Here is a 9,974-nt window from a genome sequence, read left to right on the forward strand (position 1 = left end):
GAGGGAGAAGTACGGACTTGGTTAGGAAGTTGGCTGAGCGAAAGGCAACAGAGAGTAGGGATAATGGGAAGGTACTCACATTGGCAGGATGTGACTAGTGGAGTCCCGCAGGGATCTGTCTTGGGGCCTCAATTATTCACAATATTTATTAATGACTTAGATGAAGGCATAGAAAGTCTCATATCTAAGTTTGCCGATGACACAAAGATTGGTGGCATTGTAAGCAGTGTAGATGAAAATATAAAATTACAAAGGGATATTGATAGATTAGGTGAATGGGCAAAACTATGGCAAATGGAATTCAATGTAGACAAATGTGAGGTCATCCACTTTGGATCAAAAAAGGATAGAACAGGGTACTTTCTAAATGGTAAAAAGTTAAAAACAGTGGATGTCCAAAGGGACTTAGGGGTTCAGGTATATAGATCATTGAAGTGTCATGAACAGATGCAGAAAATAATCAATAAGGCTAATGGAATGCTGGCCTTTATATCTAGAGGACTAGAGTACAAGGGGGCAGAAGTTATGCTGCAGCTATACAAAACCCTGGTTAGACCACACCTGGAGTACTGTGAGCAGTTCTGGGCACCGCACCTTCGGAAGGACATATTGGCCTTGGAGGGAGTGCAGCGTAGGTTTACTAGAATGATACCCAGACTTCAAGGGTTAAGTTACGAGGAGAGATTACACAAATTGGGGTTGTATTCTCTGGAGTTTCGAAGGTTAAGGGATGATCTGATCGAAGTTTATAAGATATTAAGGGGAACAGATAGGGTGGATAGAGGGAAACTATTTCCGCTGGTTGGGGATTCTAGGAGTAGGGGGCACAGTCTAAAAATTAGAGCCAGACCTTTCAGGAGTGAGATTAGAAAACATTTCTACACACAAAGGGTGGTGGAAGTTTGGAACTCTCTTCTGCAAACGGCAATTGATACTAGCTCAATTGCTAAATTTAAATCTGAGATAGATAGCTTTTTGGCAACCAAAGGTATTAAGGGATATGGGCCAAAGGCAGGTATATGGAGTTAGATCAAAGATCAGCCTGATCTTATCAAATGGCGGAGCAGGCACGAGGGGCTGAATGGCCTACTCCTGTTCCTATGTTCCTATCCAGTCAAAATGACATTGTGAAATAAATTCTGTACTGTTGGCCTCTACTCACTAAGAACTGAATTGAGGCTGTCCAAAGTCATTTCATATGGGACCCTATCTGTTAGCAGACTGATTTTCATTTTATCGGTCTGGGCTGGATTTAAACCCAGAAGTGAAAGGTCAGTGCCCAGACCACTGCACCAACCAGTTCCTCTCCATGTGTTTTTACGCTCTTAAGATTGCAAGTTCCCTTTATCTTCTGATGTGAGAAACCAGACCACTGCTAGCACCCTTAGACCCATATCCCACCGTGAATCCATGCACGTAACAGGGCAAGGAACTGGAAAGAAAAAAATGTTAAACTGACACCCTTCAGAATTCAGAAACTATTTGCAACAATTTTATTTCAAAATTCCAAATTTTAAGCTTCTAATGTTCAGACACTTTCAATGGTGGTCTTGTGTTCATCGTGACTGATGGTAAAGTTCCAAAGGAATGTGATGCTGAAAAAAAAGGAGAATCATGAGTAATAATCCCAGATATTTCCTTTCAAGTAAAGAGTTCCAACATCAATTCACTGCAACTAACTGATTCCCTTTTAACAGAATTTATGGACTTAATTCAACATGGTTTGTTGCAGAGAATTTCACATTCTAACCACATTCTGTGTAGACATTCCTTCTAACCTCTCCTTCACTTCTTTTTGTGATTATCATAAGTTTGTGCCCTCTCATTACCTGGAAACAACCTTTCACTATTTACCTTTTAACTGGTCACATTGAATTCGAAGATTTCAATAGACAAGCAGTACTGAAGAGCTTACAATCCAGAGTACAATATGGTACCACTGGAGTACATGATACTCTCATGATTATCTCTCTCCAAAAGTATCACGTTCTAAACAGTCAGACTGCGATGTAAAAACACCATTGCTAAAAACATACCCTAATATTAGGATAATGCCTGTTAGGTTTTTGTCCCCTAATAGGTTAAATATATATTGTTTTTTTACAGGATATTCCGTAAACAAGCTCGAGAACTAGGAAACACTGAAACGTCTGATTAATGTTTTTTATTCATGTTATCCACTACCTACAGCGATCATGTGATTACTGGTACCAATAATGGCTTAACATGAAGGCTCATCAGGAAGAGTTGTAAACGTGTAATTCTAATCCAGCTACGCTGGTTCAAGTCCCACTGAACTTTGTGTGTTGTACCTTTTATAGACTTAGTAACGTCTTGCTAACGTGATGATAACATACCCTCTGGTTATTTTTAATTAATACGAAACACGTTAACCCATTAAGTTATCCTATAAATTCTATAATTCTCTTCAGTGAGTCTGCGTGACATTATGTATTCTTGGTTCATTGTTCTTTTCACGTTTTGTACCTCATTAGCTTCTCTTTCTGATAACTTTTCTGGTAGTCTTTTGTATTCAAACAGTCTGCAGATGATCTCCTGACTGCTTGGCTCTATACCTAGGACATCTCTTATCTCTTCTCCAGAACATTTAGTTAGTAATATATTATACACAAGGCCTAACCTTGTCTTGTCCGTGACTTCTCAGCATTTGTTTATACTGCAGATTCTTAATTTTAATATGTGTGAGTGTCTTTAACACTGAGAAATGTTGAATAAAGTAATGAAGCGCTTCCCCAGACCGATCCAGGCACCGAAATCGCATCTTGAGCAGTCCTATCGCATGTTCAACGACAGACCTGGTGGCGATGTGACTGTCGTTGTATTGACGCTGTGCCTCGCTGATGGGGTTTCTCAAAGGTGTCATGAGCCATGTCTGCAGGGGGTATCCCTTGTCTCCGGGAAGCCAGCCCTAAAGTCTGTTTGGAGCGTGAAAGAGGGCCGGGATGTTGGATTCCCGCAGAATGAAGGAATCGTGGCAGCTGCCAGGGAATCTGGTACACACGTGAAGAAATCTTTTCCGGTGGTCGCAAACGAGCTGTGCGTTGATGGAGTGATATCCCTTTCTGTTGATGAACAGTCCTGGCTCATGTTGAGGAACTCAGATTGCTACGTGTGTGCAATCAATTGAACCCTGTACCCACGGGAAGCCAGCCGGAGAATGGAAACCCACTGTCCTCTCAGTCTGGCTGAGGTCGTCCATGGGGAAATTGATGTCGTGGGATGCCCTGTGAAACAAACCATCGGTGACCTGTCTTATGCACTTGTGGGCAGATGACTGAGAGACCCTGGCATTGTCACCGGTGGCGTCCTGGAAGGATCTGGAAGTGAAGAAGTTGAGGGCAGTGGTTACTTTAAGTGCCACGGGCGATGCGATGCCACCAGGCCCAGCCGGGAGCAGCTCTGCACGAAGGAGAACACAGATGCCTTTGACCACCTGGTGACTCACTCTCAGCCTTCGTAGGCAATGCTCCTCCAGGAAGCTCAGCCTCAGTCTGTAGACCCTCTCATGAGGGTAGTGCCTCCTGCAACATCGGGACCTCTGTTGCTCCTCTCGCTGCTCTTGTGCAGGTCCCTGTGACGCACCTCTGTGTTGTGGAGCTACAAGTGGTGGAACTACACGCCATGCCTGCCGCGGATGGTGACGTTCGTCCTCCTCGGATGTACTGGTGAATGTAGCCATTGCACCCCTCCCCCCCCCCCCCATCCTGATGTTGTCAGTTTGAGGGGGTCCAAAAAGTAGGTAAATATGTGTAGGCGGAACAAGTCTGACTGTGAACCAAGAATTCTCGGTCTAAACACAAAAAACTCCCAGCCAAAAGTTTGTCTGAGAGAACTGAGTGCCCTGCTGCAATAACTCACCTTTTATCCCCATCTGTCAAACTGGGATTTAAATGGCCAAATGGCCGCCGGCTGCATCCTGCCTAGTTTTCTATGGCGTGCTTCACACAACACGGGAAACAACTGCACGTTGAGGCAGCGTTGAAATCGTTTCCCGGCATCAATAACAAGATTAATAACCATTTCTACAAGCTTAATTCCTGCTTTAAATATCGTCCCGCCGGCTTTAATTGCTGGCGGGGCTTCCGACTTCCTGAAGCGCGCGCACCCAGATGGGCAAGGGTTATGCGCGTCTTTTAGCGGGTTGGAGCCGAGATTCCTTCCAGCTCCGGAAATTCCCGACTTTGTTTGCCCCGCCCCCCAACGCACCCGGACTTCGAAGAGAAAATCATGGCCCTCGTATCTGGAAATACTTCATATCCAATGAATTAATTTCTGATGTGCACGATCACTGTAGTTAGGTTGCCAAATGCAGCAGCCATTTTGCACAGAGCAGAATACTACAAAAAACAATGAAATGAATGACTGACCAGTTCATTCGTTTTTTGGTGGGGTTGGTTTTGGGAGGTCTGCTAAGCTAGTCAGAATACCAGGAGAACTTTGCTCTTTTTAAATAGTACTATGGGATCTTTAATGTCGACCTGAACCACTGGAATAAGCATACAGGATCTCAGATTAGTCTGTCATTTGAAGGGCAGCACCTCCGACAATGCAGCACTCCCTCAAGTACAGCAGTAGAGGGTCAGCCCAGATCATGTGCTCAAGGTTTGGAATGCGGCCTGAAACCACAACCTTCTAACTCAGAGGCAGGAGCATTACTAACTGAGCCAAGCTGACTCTAGCATTAATAATATTGTGCAGTGAGACATGAAGGCTGAAGTGAAAGAGCCTCGTCTCTTGTTAGCATTATGAAAGGCCAAGTGGCCGTCAAATAAATCGGTCTGTGCCAATGAATAGAACTTGTTCATAAACAGTTCAATGGGATGCTAGTCGAATGTTAATATAATTGTATTGACTGCCTGACGGATACTACAAGAACTGCCCATTTCAGTAAGACCTAGTAACAACTAATCTTCTGTGCACATATCAAATAGAAGCACCTGCCCAGTGGGATCATAAAAGATTATGTATGTAACTGAGCCCAAGGCCGTTTCGGACTGTTCCACACACCCATGGCACTTCTATTGGACTGACTCAAAGCCATTAATGCGGGCTGAGCACCCTTAAGGAGAGATTCTGAGCTCTGAACACCTGCTGTTGAACACATGTGATACTGCACTGATATTTATTTGCTGACATCAATTCATTTTATAGCTTTTCCGTAGCCAAGAAAATCATTTTCAATGTGCGAGGAGCCATTTACTGCCCAAGAGATCTCGAGCAGTCACCAGGCAGTGTCGTGCTGCGTGCTAATGCTGTTTAAAATACATAGGAAGGCCAGAAGTATTAACGTTTAATTAGGTTTTAAATTAGAACTAGTGGATCTCCCATTGCTCACGGTGAGTTGGAGAAAACAGGGTCAAATCTTTGATTCAGAGCACCCAATTCGGAGGATTGCATTTTGAAAAGTCAGGGTGGCATTCAACATGCCTGATTCTGTTCGTCAGTTCACAAAACAGCAGGTAGTAAGTTCTCAGGCTGAGTCCAGACCGTGACTCTGCGGCTTGATTATAAACAAGGTCCATTTAGTGTCAGCCATTGGCAAATAGTGGATGTTGACAATCTGGTGAAGAAGAGGCTGCAAATGATCTCTCTTCCATACTCCGAGACAGCTGTGTGTGTGTTTGGAAAACCTTCACTTTGAAACTTGTTTTTCATGTGTAGATATAATGATTAAAATCAAATCAGCTCATGGAAATAGATATTGGAGGACTGTCTGTGTATTGAATAGAAATTGCCCGGAGTCTGCATGTAATCTTTAACATCATGACAAATCTAATATCAAAGGAAAGGAATGTTTTGATCTTGATTCTAACTGCAACGTGCTAGACATAGAAAAGAATGTTAAGATTTATTGTCACATTTTGAGCATAACATTTACTGGTTAAGAATCAATGGGGGCAATTTTAACTTTTAGGAATAGCGTAAAATGATTGATATCGGAACAGCTGCACATTATACACTCTGCCTGATTTTCATTTGCATTGAAATCTGATATTGTCCGTTTTACACTATCGCCAAAAGTTAAAATGATCCCCTATATCTATTGAGAAGAGGAATTGAAGATTAGAAAGGCAATTACAGCATCTCTGCCTTTTTCATGGAAGGTAAGGAAAGAAACTTAATGTTTCTTGAAGTAGGGGATCCACACTAGGGAATTCCATGATAGAATAATGTACCTGGACTCTGGGTAGAGTGGGCTTGATGGGCCGAATGACCTTTTCTCACTCTGGACTTAATGAGGAAAATTCAGCAAATAAGCATCCTGGCGCAGAGCCTCGCGAGCAGTGAGTGCAGGTTGGAAGTTAAACTATAACACTCGAGCCTTGATTCTTTACCTTACGCTTCCTGCTGGTGAAGCTCCCTGCTAGGGGCAGAGCCTTTCTCAATTTCCCCTTATGTTCCTACTTGTTACTAAAGCTGGAATGATTATTTACCAAAAAGTGTCTCTTCTAATCCTCTAGCATACTTACCTTAACTGATTTCTCCATCTTTCCCATTGATCAAGGGATGTTAAGAATGTTGTGATGTCTCCATTAGCAGCTCCAACTGTTTTGCCATCCAGCAAACTATCAATTTGCTTTGGTTCCTAAACAGAAGAGAAAATGAATGATGTGAATTATTTTACACTCCTGACTGCATTAGACTTGCATGGAGATCAAACATTTTTTCTAGTGTTCTACAAAGGCAAGACCATTAGAAAGTCTGTTCCTTCCATAAACCATGTACAATCTACCCTGCCATGGACTCTGCCCTATCTATTTAATACCCTGATGAAAAGCCTTGCAAAAATATTCCCTGATGCCCAAAAATAATCAAGGAAATATCCAGAATATCCATCAAGCCACGCATCTCCACTATTTAACCCTGGCTCTCCACAGACTACAGCCACCCCTACTATTACCTCCTAGCCCTAGCAGCACAAAAAACATTGCGTCCCATGGTTTCTGAGTTTTGTATTCTACAGTGTCTGTTTGGCTCAGTTGATGGCACTCTGAGTTAGAAGGTCTTGGGTTCAAACTGAAGACTTGAGCACATGAACAAAAACAGATTAACTTGTCAATCATCTCACTTGCTGTTTGTGGAACCTGGCTGTGTGAAAATTCACTGCGCATTTGCCTACCTAACAACAGTAACGACACATCAAAAGTAATGAATTGGCTGTAAAGCGCGATGGGACATCCTGCAGACGTGAAGGCATCATATAAATTCAAGCTCTTTCTCTCTTATGTTCCTAAGGACATCGGGACCTAATCTCCAATGAGGGAGGGAGAAATAGTTTATCAAGTGATATGTCCTGGTAACCATGGTCTTCTGGAGCTTGCTTGCTTAAAAAACCAGGAAAGAATTTCGCAGAGTTTTTCCTGAAATTGGCCACAGGTTGTGCAGGAAAATGAGTTCACCAATTTTCACACAGCCAGGTCCCACAAACAGTAAATGAGATGAATGACCAGTTATTCTGTTTTTGATGGTGCAGGTTGGGAATGGGGGGTGGGGGAATGCGGAGGGGAAAGGGTATGTTTGTCAGGATACTGGGAGAACTCCCTGCTCTTCTTCAAATAGTGCCATGGGATCTATTACATCCACTTGAGCAGGTAGGTGTAACATCTCATCCAAAAGACGGATTTAGTGAGAACACAGATGATCAAATGCCAACCCCCACACTTGTAAATGTGACCAAACCACACTGTGCCGAGATGTCCAAATTGTTGACAAGTTAAACATGAACTTGCCTTATTCTATTGCCACCATTTTTCAACATTCATTGTTGAAGATCCATGATCGGGCACAAAGTTACCAGTTGGGTCATCCACAGCTTGGACTGGCAGCTGAAACAGAAACCAATTCGTTACGGATTTAAATGTTTGAATAGTTCAGCTTTCATCTCAGGGATTTGGGTTCAACTCAAGATTAGTTTCCCCCGATGGTTCAGTTTGTAAAGGGTTTGTGCAACAGAGCCATATGGACCAGATGGTCCCATGTTTGATTCCCAGTCTGTGCCATGTTAGCTGATCACAGCCAGGGTGGCAGAAGGGGTGCTATGATTGGCATCAGTTACCCTTGCGTAGGGAGGGAAAAGGCAGCTGAAGTTCTCACTCCGCATCCACATCCAGTGACCCCTGCTGGAAAGAAAGAACTTACATTTACATAGGGTCGTTTACATCCTCAGGACATCCCAAAGTGCTTCACAAATTTTTGAAATGCAGTCACGATTGTTTTGTTGGTGAATGTAGCAGCTAGTTTACCCACGGCAAGATCCCATAAACAATGAGCCAAACCGCCACTGAATTGATTTTGGTGGTGGCAGGAGTGCTAGCCCTGAGTCTAGGCTGACACCTTATGGTTTAATTCAGGCAACTTTGGGAAGAATATGAATTTGGACCGATTCAATCCAGATTAGATTTGGTCCTTTGGTCAATCAAAACCCATATTGGTCCTAATTAATACAAAATTTAGCTGGCATCAAAATTTCAGATTCAAATTAAGATAATGGTGCCCAATCTGCACATAGTGCTTTGACTTGTTCAACACAAGCATCTGTTATTTTGGAGGTTGAAGCGAAAGGATTGTGGGCTGATTGCAGCACACGGATGGTAGGGGACTATTTCTTTTCATTGGTGGACCTTGATGGGTCAGTGTGTCAATCTGCATGAAAATAAAATCCCATATAAATGGAGCGGATTGGAATTGAGGAATTTTGTGCTGCATTTTAATGGAATATTACGTTGAATGGGGCTATTTCTCCTTTTGGAGAATCCAAGAAATATGGGTTGTACTTGTCTGGTCCAAAATAAGCTTTTAATAAATCTCACCAGCATCATAGATTGTTATAGCACAGGAAGAGGCCATTTGGCCCATCAAGTCTGTGCAAGTATTTTTCTGCATGTAGTCTAATCCGACACTCCTGCTTGTTCCTGGTATCATTTAACTATTACTCTTTTTAAAACAACTAATTCCCGTTTAAAATATTTTATGGACTCTGCTTCAACACGATTTGTGGCAGAGTATTCCATGTTTCAACAATCCACTTTGCAAATAAACTTTGCTGTCCTCCTCATCAATTCCTTTTGTGATTATCATAAACTTAAGCTTCTCGTTACTGTCTTGGAACGGTGCCATGCCTTTCCGCTCGAGGGAGACCAGGACCGAGAAAGCCCAAAGATAAGGGACTGATAATATTTCTTCTGCTTTTGAGAGACAAATGTCACCGTAGTAAAGATAGCCGATCCCTCCCTGAATAAATTACCTTTATCGTGCTGTCTTTTTAGGCCTTCTTGAAACTCAAGGCAACTCTCACCTTCCACCGAGGCCTTACAAGGGTTTGATGGGCAGAATTCTTGGGGTAGCCGAGGAACTCGTCCTAAATGGCCGACCACTTATCCTGAGGCTCTGATCCCTAGTTCTAGACTCTCCAGGCAGGGGTAACAGCATCTCAGCATCTACCCTGCCAAGCCTTGAACCCACGATCAAAATATTTAAATTAATTACAAATCCAGGTTGGTAAAGGCCAGCAAACATCTGCAAATTGCATCACACGGAAACCAGGCTAAAGGCCGCTTGTTAAAGTTGTAATACCATGAAATCGTAAAAATAAGGATGTAATAAGAATCATAATACCTCGCTTCCGTATTCAGGTTCCTTAAAATCCGGCAACATTTTTGTGAAAAAGAGGAACAAATGATCAATAGTCTTTAGTCCTACTAGAACTGTGAGCAAGTCTGCACGAGGAAGGAGCAGCGCACCAGGCCCATATAGTCAGGTGACACTTGGCAGACTACGTAATGCAGTGACTGCACTTCAAAACACTTCATTCACTCTAACGGGCTTTGGGACGTCCTGTGGTCATGAAAGGGGCTACATAAATGCAAGTCTTTCTTTCTTACAGTGATGTTGAAATATATGAAGAGTTGACAAAGGCTGAAAAAAAATTACAAGCCAGCACTAAATGTAAAAAA

The 9,974-nt window shown here is 42.8% G+C and overlaps 1 long non-coding RNA gene across 3 annotated transcripts; it reads right to left on the reverse strand.

Annotated features, from left to right (window-relative positions):
* Nucleotides 1-1,520: 1,520 nt before the first annotated feature.
* LOC137299277 (uncharacterized) lies at nt 1,521-9,721 on the reverse strand. 3 transcript variants are annotated; one of them, XR_010957865.1, is made up of 4 exons: nt 9,637-9,721; nt 7,752-7,847; nt 6,492-6,607; nt 1,521-1,595 (listed from the first exon to the last, which is right to left on the reverse strand). It is a non-coding gene; the product is annotated as an uncharacterized lncRNA (long non-coding RNA). The 3 variants fall into 3 exon arrangements; XR_010957864.1 differs by lacking the exon at nt 9,637-9,721 and adding an exon at nt 9,317-9,475; XR_010957863.1 differs by lacking the exon at nt 9,637-9,721 and adding an exon at nt 9,266-9,475.
* Between the last annotated feature and the right edge of the window lie 253 nt (nt 9,722-9,974).

This window comes from Heptranchias perlo, chromosome 28 (assembly GCF_035084215.1).
Source record: "Heptranchias perlo isolate sHepPer1 chromosome 28, sHepPer1.hap1, whole genome shotgun sequence".
In the NCBI taxonomy this organism is placed as follows: domain Eukaryota; kingdom Metazoa; phylum Chordata; class Chondrichthyes; order Hexanchiformes; family Hexanchidae; genus Heptranchias; species Heptranchias perlo.